The sequence below is a fragment of the Cyprinodon variegatus genome, unplaced genomic scaffold (assembly GCF_000732505.1).
Source record: "Cyprinodon variegatus isolate N-32 unplaced genomic scaffold, C_variegatus-1.0 Scaffold710, whole genome shotgun sequence".
NCBI lineage: Eukaryota > Metazoa > Chordata > Actinopteri > Cyprinodontiformes > Cyprinodontidae > Cyprinodon > Cyprinodon variegatus.
The window spans coordinates 402,268-409,616 of NW_015151163.1; positions in this window are offsets into that span (position 1 = coordinate 402,268).

Consider the following 7,349-nt stretch of genomic DNA (forward strand, 5'->3'; position numbering starts at 1 on the left):
ATAGATAGATAGATAGATAGATAGATAGATAGATAGATAGATAGATAGATAGATAGATAGATGTGTCTCTCCCCCTCTCTCTTAACCCTTTCCTGTCAGCCTACTGTCGAAGAAACGAGCCACTAGTACCATAAAAACAAAACAAAAAAAGAATAATAATAATAAATTTTTGAATTATCTATTTTGATCCTTACAATACGGACATTTGCCTGCAATTTAATGTTTTTCATAATATATATTTTTTAAATAGCAAACAATACTTATTAAACATTTAGGTAGCATTTTTTTTTTTTACCAATTTATGTTTTTATGCATGATTAATTTCTTCCACTATATATTTTATACTATATACTATAGTATACTATTTGAAATATACTATTCATATATATTAATATACTATTTATTTATCATCCACTCAACATTTGCACACTCCCTCCAGAATGTTGAGTGTTTCACTAGTGATTAGATATATTAAATATAACTTATCATGGGGCGCTGTTAGGACCAAAAAGGGTCTAGACCTGCATGCTATTATATATTTCTTAACTGTTTCACCTGCACTGACTTATTTATGGACGTCACATATTAATAATTTACTAGCTTTTGATCAGTTCTATAGTGACCTGAGCCCTCATTGCTTTTTTGATGAGTGAATTTCCTCAGGTAACATCTAGACTAAAAGGTGGAGAAATTGCTCAGTGTGACCAGTAAATACTGGTAGTGATTTGATTTACTACCAGAAGCGTACCAAAACTCTGTTAGATGTTCAAAGCTTGGTTTTGTTACTAACAAAACCCCAACACCTTTGTTTATAGATTTTCGAGATCTGCCTGTTTTCAGTGTAGTCCTGTTTCTCTGGCTGTGACGAACTGGATGTGCTCTCTTCATCCTCTGACCTGTTTCCTGGATGGGAAACTGGTTGACAGTTGCCTTTTTTATCTATGCTTCTTTTTCTGTCTGCTTCTATCTCCTTGAACCCCAGTCGGCCTCAGCAGATGGCCGCTCACACTGAGCCTGGTTCTGCTGGAGGTTTCATCCTGTTAAATGGGAGTTTTTCCTCTCCACTGTCGCTACAGTCATGCTTAGTGTGAGGGATTGCCCTCTAGTCAATGAGTCCATGCAATCAGCTGGTTTTCCTTCAGTACAAAACTTTGAATCAGTCTGACTGGATGATCTCGTTGAACTGTAAAGTGCCTTGAGATGACATGATGTGAATTGGCGCTATAGAAATAAACTGAATTGAAAACTGAATGAACTAACTCTGCTTTTAAACGTTTCTCTGCTGTATTCTTCCGCTGTATTCTCTTTTTTAAAATATACAATTTCATTTGAAGGCAGTTATTTTCACTAGAATCTTATAGAATTTTGTAGCAACAATAGATAAAAGAGGTGAAAATATTGTTGTTTTTTTCGTTTGTTTTGTTTTAATCAGTGATTTTTTTTAAAAACCTTGCAGCAATTTCCATTGAGCTTCTGCACAAAACCCCATTTTAATAAATCAAAGCTTGAGATCATGACTTTAAAAAAATAGCAAAATAAAGAGGGAGCGGTTGGGTTTGCAAAGGACTGTGTTCTGGGTTATCTGACTAAATGCGATCATTAGAGCAAATCACTTCTAATAATCAGGGATCATTATTGAGGCAAAGGCTGATGCTTAATGTTTATTAATGTTTATTATTAATGAATGGATCCTTTAGTGGATGTTTGGCTGAAATGATGCGTTAACTATAAAGGTCAATGGATTGAAAAGGGAGCGACAGAGAGTGAGCAGGAGGGGAGGGGAGGTACAGGAGGAGCAGGGAGGAGGGAGGGAGGGGAGGCACACAGAGCCAGCAGAGGGAGGCTGGACCGGGAACAATAGAGAGGAACGAAGCCAGTCCTGAAACAGCAAACAAACCGAAAGAAAAGGAGCCCGGAGAGGCTGATGGAGGCAGAGGAGGACATGTGAAGAGCGAACCGGGCCGGGCTTCGCTTTTCTTTCTCTCTCCCTGGATTATATTCAACCGGATTCAGGCATGAACCCCGCAGAGGCGGCCGAGGAGGCGCCCAGCGACCCCGACACTGATGCCTTCTACAAAACAGGTAAGATCAGCGCGAAACAGAAACAAAGCATCTGCTTTACATGTCAGGAGGCTCCTGGAGGAGCGGCAGGAGCCGGAGAGCGGCGGGCGGGAGGAGCAGGGGATGCAGAGAGGAGCAGGGAGCCGCTCCGGGCACCGGTGGAGGGGGGTGGGGGGGGGTCACCCTCACCCCCAACCCCACAATAAAAACAGATCAGCTTTAACATGCAAACAGCAGCCCTGCACAGGGAGGGTCTGTTTCTGATGCTGCTGAGGGTCTCTGCAGGAGGAGCTGCAATAATGGAGCAGTGACATCAGAGAAGCAGCTGAAAATGTCAGGAGAAGCTGTCCAGCATGGGGGGGGGCTCTGGAAAACACAGATAAATGAAGAGTATTTAACCGATCAGCATTCAGACTGTTGCTGGGAGGATGAGGAGGAGGTGAGGATGGAGACTGGGAGAAATGGTTCAGGTAGACTGGATATCAGCTGGTGCATGTTGTGTCCAGATTTGCAGAAATGAAGACAATCAGTTGGGGGGGGGGTCTGCAGCCGCTGACTCAGATAAGTCAATTAGCAGAGAATCCATTTCATTGATTGAGTCAGTTAAAGAGCACAACCTCAGACTTCTCAGCCTTTCTGCTCTTTGTGATCCAACCTCAGCATCTCTTCCCTCCATCTCTCACTTTCTCCACTTTTTTTTTTTTATCTAGCAATAACCGAGTATAGATGAGAGAAAAAGTTGTTCCTTATTTGAATGCAGTTATCAGCCCTGTTGGAAGCTGGTGTGTGAGGAGAGATGATGATTAGGTGACCCCCCCTGTCTCTGGGTTATCAGGAAACTCTACATGTTGGGGTTTATAATCCTGCAGCTGTAATAAAGGGCGACACACCCTGAATCTGACTGGAGCAGAGCTTCATCTTCCTTTTTTCCATCATGCTTGCTGTCAGCTGGACCAGTTTTTTCAGGTGTTGGTTGACTTGCATGGCAGAAGATGGGAAGGCGAGCTGAGAAAAATGAGATCTGCTAAAAAGTAAAATCAATGAGCCAGACGTCTCTGTAGGGATGCATTCATGGTTTTCTGTAAATGTGTTTAGTTTTCATAATGTGTAGGATTATTTAGGATATAAAAAGAGAAAGATGGGAGTTTATGTGATTGTTTTCTTTTTTTTTTTCTTCCAATGTGTGAGGAGTAGAAGTGCTGAGGCTGTGTGGACGGCGAGCGTTAGATGTGACAGTTCAGCTGTCTGTCAATCAAACGGATTTAGACAGACCCCAGAGGATGGCCAGCGGGGGACCAGCTACTGTCTGCCTCCGGATTAATAATGCGCCTTCAATCGGCTGAAGCCCAGCGAGACACAGAGCAGATTTCACTGCAGTAGCATCCACACATGGAGCTCATTTAGACATGAGGCCATGATAAGTCTATTTATAACCGGCTTTCAGATTTAAACCAAGCAAAACTGTTTGTTCTAACAGTAGTCAACTTCGGCTGGTTACCTCTAAAAAGCAGTCCAAAAAAAAAGAACCTAAAAAACATAAAATTAAAGTGAAATGCTTCTTTCTAAACTCCAACAGAGTACTAAAAATCCTAGTTTATTTGAGATCCAAAATTTGAGCACAGTGGTAGATATAAGGACTTTATGAGACCCTGTTTACTCCTAATGTTGAACTTAACTTTTAGGTCAATCTAGACAATCTGAGTAAAATCACAGACTGTTTTATTTCAAATACATTGACATTTAGCTCAGGATTAAACCTGTATTCACAAAATTCATACTAATTCATCATCATCTCCAGGGTTCCTATAAAACAGTAAGAACTGAAAAACATGAGCCTCATATCTAATAATAATAATAATAAAAAAATAATTGAACCTTGTTGATCTCACATTGGAGAAATTTCCCTCTGCATTTAAGCCATCCCCTTGGGGAGCAGTGGGCTGCCACTATGTGGCGCTCAGGGAGCAATCGGGGGTTAAAGTCTTCCTCCTCTGGTCATTTAGGTCATTAGGAACCAAAAAAACAAAAGGCTGTTTGATTTTTGTATTTTAAAATACAAAGCATTTATCATTTTTGTGTGATTTTTAGTTACTGATCAGAATGTTTTTATTTTTATTTCAAATAATAAAAATAAAATTATAAATTTTAATAAAATTTAAAACTGAAAGAAATAAAGGGAAGTTCGTTTACAGTCAAAGACTGATAGTGATCTTATACTTCTTTTCCATTCCTACCAACTTAAAACGATTTGCCACGGAGGGATTCACCTTCTCTGTGTTTCCATTATTTAGAGTTCTATGGATCTGTTATCATTTTTAGAGCCTGCTCCACTAAAAACACAACATCAGAGGACTGCCAGTCACTGATTGGTCAGGGGGCGGAGTCTCCAGTCACTCCTTGTTTTAATATCTACAACCATTAAATCATATTTACTTAGTAAGCACTATTATAAGCTAGCAGTGGGTAAAATTCGCCTAGCTTTGCATGTGCTGTAGTTCGTATCCTGCATTGCTTCCCTCTCTGCTCATCATAACCAGGTTCATCGTCTAGCTGCTCACAGCCTTCCTTGGTTCTCATCTTTTACTCTGAATATGGAAACAGCCATAAACAGAGCAGGAGTATCTGCACACTATAACTTGTCAAACTTCACCATCACAGGCAAAGTTCTGTTAGAAACATGAGGAGATTTTGGAAAGAAAAAGTTGCCTAAATGCAATGTACTGTAAATGGACTGCACCTTTACAGTGTAGGACTTAATTAAGTAATTAAGGCAAGGGAGATTCCCACTGAATGACATTCAGTAGCCACAGCCGCCTGGGGCAGTCTGACAGAAACATGGCTGCCACACAATCACCAACAGCAGGTGACAAGGACACACCAGTTAAGATAGATAAACCTCCTGAGCCACGAGATATGATGTAAAATCTCCTCATTTCTTATTGAAGTTTGCTGTTCTGATGAAATGATACCATCCAGACACAGAAGGCCTTTTTTGTCATTTTTATTTTCTGTTAATTGAAACAAAACAAAGGTTTCGCTCTTCCATGTTTGACTCAGAAAAAGAGAAATCACATTTATTTATTAGTGTTTTGAAATGAAAATGACCACAAAATTAAATGACCAAAACATAAATGAACCATATATATTCAGCATTGTCTGTTTTTTCTTTAGAAAAAAAACAAAACAACAACAAAAAACCCACCATTTTTTTTTTTTTTTTTCAATTTTTTGCACTAAAAGAAATAAAATAAAATGTATCAGGAGTGTTCAGTTTCAATCATTGCTTTCTTTTTCTTTTTCTGCCTCAAATGAATATATATTGAAGGAATATTTAGCACTACCTTAAATAACATCTTTGTTCTCTTCCAGCAGCAGAAGGTCTGAACGTCCCCCTGACGTCCAATACATGCAACAAAAGTTTCTAGGATCAGGCCACTTGTCCCTTTGATAAAAGTACATCAAAATATCCCACTTGTTAGCAATAAAATCAAAGTTTTTTTTTATTTATGTTTTTATTCTGGGTTTCAAACTAAGAAACAAGCTGCCTGAATGTAAACTGAACACGAGTAACAGCAGGAAAAAAGAATCCCTTCAATCTGAAAATGTTCCCTTTTCACAGGAAGCTGTCAGTGTCATGCTAATCAGACGTGTATAAATAGTGTTCCAAATAATCAGACGGAAACAGGAAGTGACATAAATGCATGGGTACCTCAACACGGGGCAATCAGAGAGTATTTATCAGAGCAGAGACGCCAGCTGTCTGTCAGGAGCTGCTGCTGGATTGCTGTTGTGAGTTCTGTGAATACAGCAGCAGAGTTTTTTTTTTAAGATGAATACTTATTTCTTCCACAAGCATGCTGGGAGATTCAGACTACTTTTCCAGCAAGTAGTGTCAGAGCTGCGTTACTAAACATGTTAGGTTCCTGCTGTGAAGCTTCAGTCTGTAGAATCCAGCTTAGACGAACCACCGTCCCCATTTCCTTCTTCCTTGGGTCTTTGCAGCGACTGCCCCTTTTATTCCAACTGTAGGTGGAGAATTGACACTTGCTGTGCGTACAGGCGGGTAATTAGAGATCATTTTCACAACTAATCTGCAGAAAGCCGTGAGTAATGTCTGTTGCCATGGGGATGTTTAGTAGAGACAAACGTTGGCAGCTCAAGCAGCTGCTCAGTCAGGTTTACTCCATCCAAAGCCCCAGGTTTCATCCTGATGTTTGAAGCAACATGTGGAAACAGAGCACTGCACTGAAAGTTTGCTAATGCAGACCCATCGCTTCCATTGTTGCTGAGTGTTTGATGCCACCAGAACGCACACGGAGCAGAAGGATTTTTAGGTTTGCTTTCTGAAGACTTTCACAAATAAACTTCCATCATGTGGTGACAGGCAGATTTTATTATCCAGTGGGAAGAAAATTTATGTTTTGTAAATAACAGTCTAACCAGCTTCAGTAAATAACCCTGTTGTCTACAGGAGATATATTTGGGGGGTGTGATACTCTAAGCTTTGTTGTTCATCTGTTAGGTCTTTTTAGGGCAGCACACAGGCTGGCCGCCATCTTTCCTCAGAAAAATGTTCAAACTAGACAGGAAATGTAATGTATGAGTGTTTAATTGTGAGATATTGCAAGACTTTATGGACAATAACAAAACGGCCACTCTAAAGTAAAAAAAAAAAAAAACTTTTAAAAGCAGGCTCTAAGAGAGAGTGTCGTGTTTCAAAGATAACAGGAAGGTTGAACACACGACAGCAGAATAGCCTTTTATCGTCTCTTGGAGCCTTCAAGTTCTAAATGATCGTTAAAACATATTTGCTGCTATTCAGAAGACGTGGACTTAAAATAAAGATATACATTTTATAGAATTATACAGACAGAAACCTGTCTTTTGCACATCAGCTGCACTAACAGCCTGATTACTAATACAAGATGGTAAAGACAACTTCCAAAGTCCAACTCTGAAATCATTCTGGTCTTTCAATTCTTAGTAACTCATTTGCTTCAGCAGATATTCCAAAAAAAGAAAATTAAAAACAATCCACTGGACTTTGTTGCCAACTTTGAAGACGTTTCGCTCCCATCCAAGAAGCTTTTTTTAATTCCAGGTCTCAGAAATAACGTTGAGTTTGAGGTTTTACACAGTAGCCCAACAAAGCCTTGTTTTTGTTTTGAAAACATGCAAATTGGAACAGGCAAACAGGTCCACCCATTTGGATGGGGCTTCTTTTGTTAGACTGCAATGCCCCATACCCATCTTAGGCCCCGTCCACACGAAGTCAAAACGAACACGAA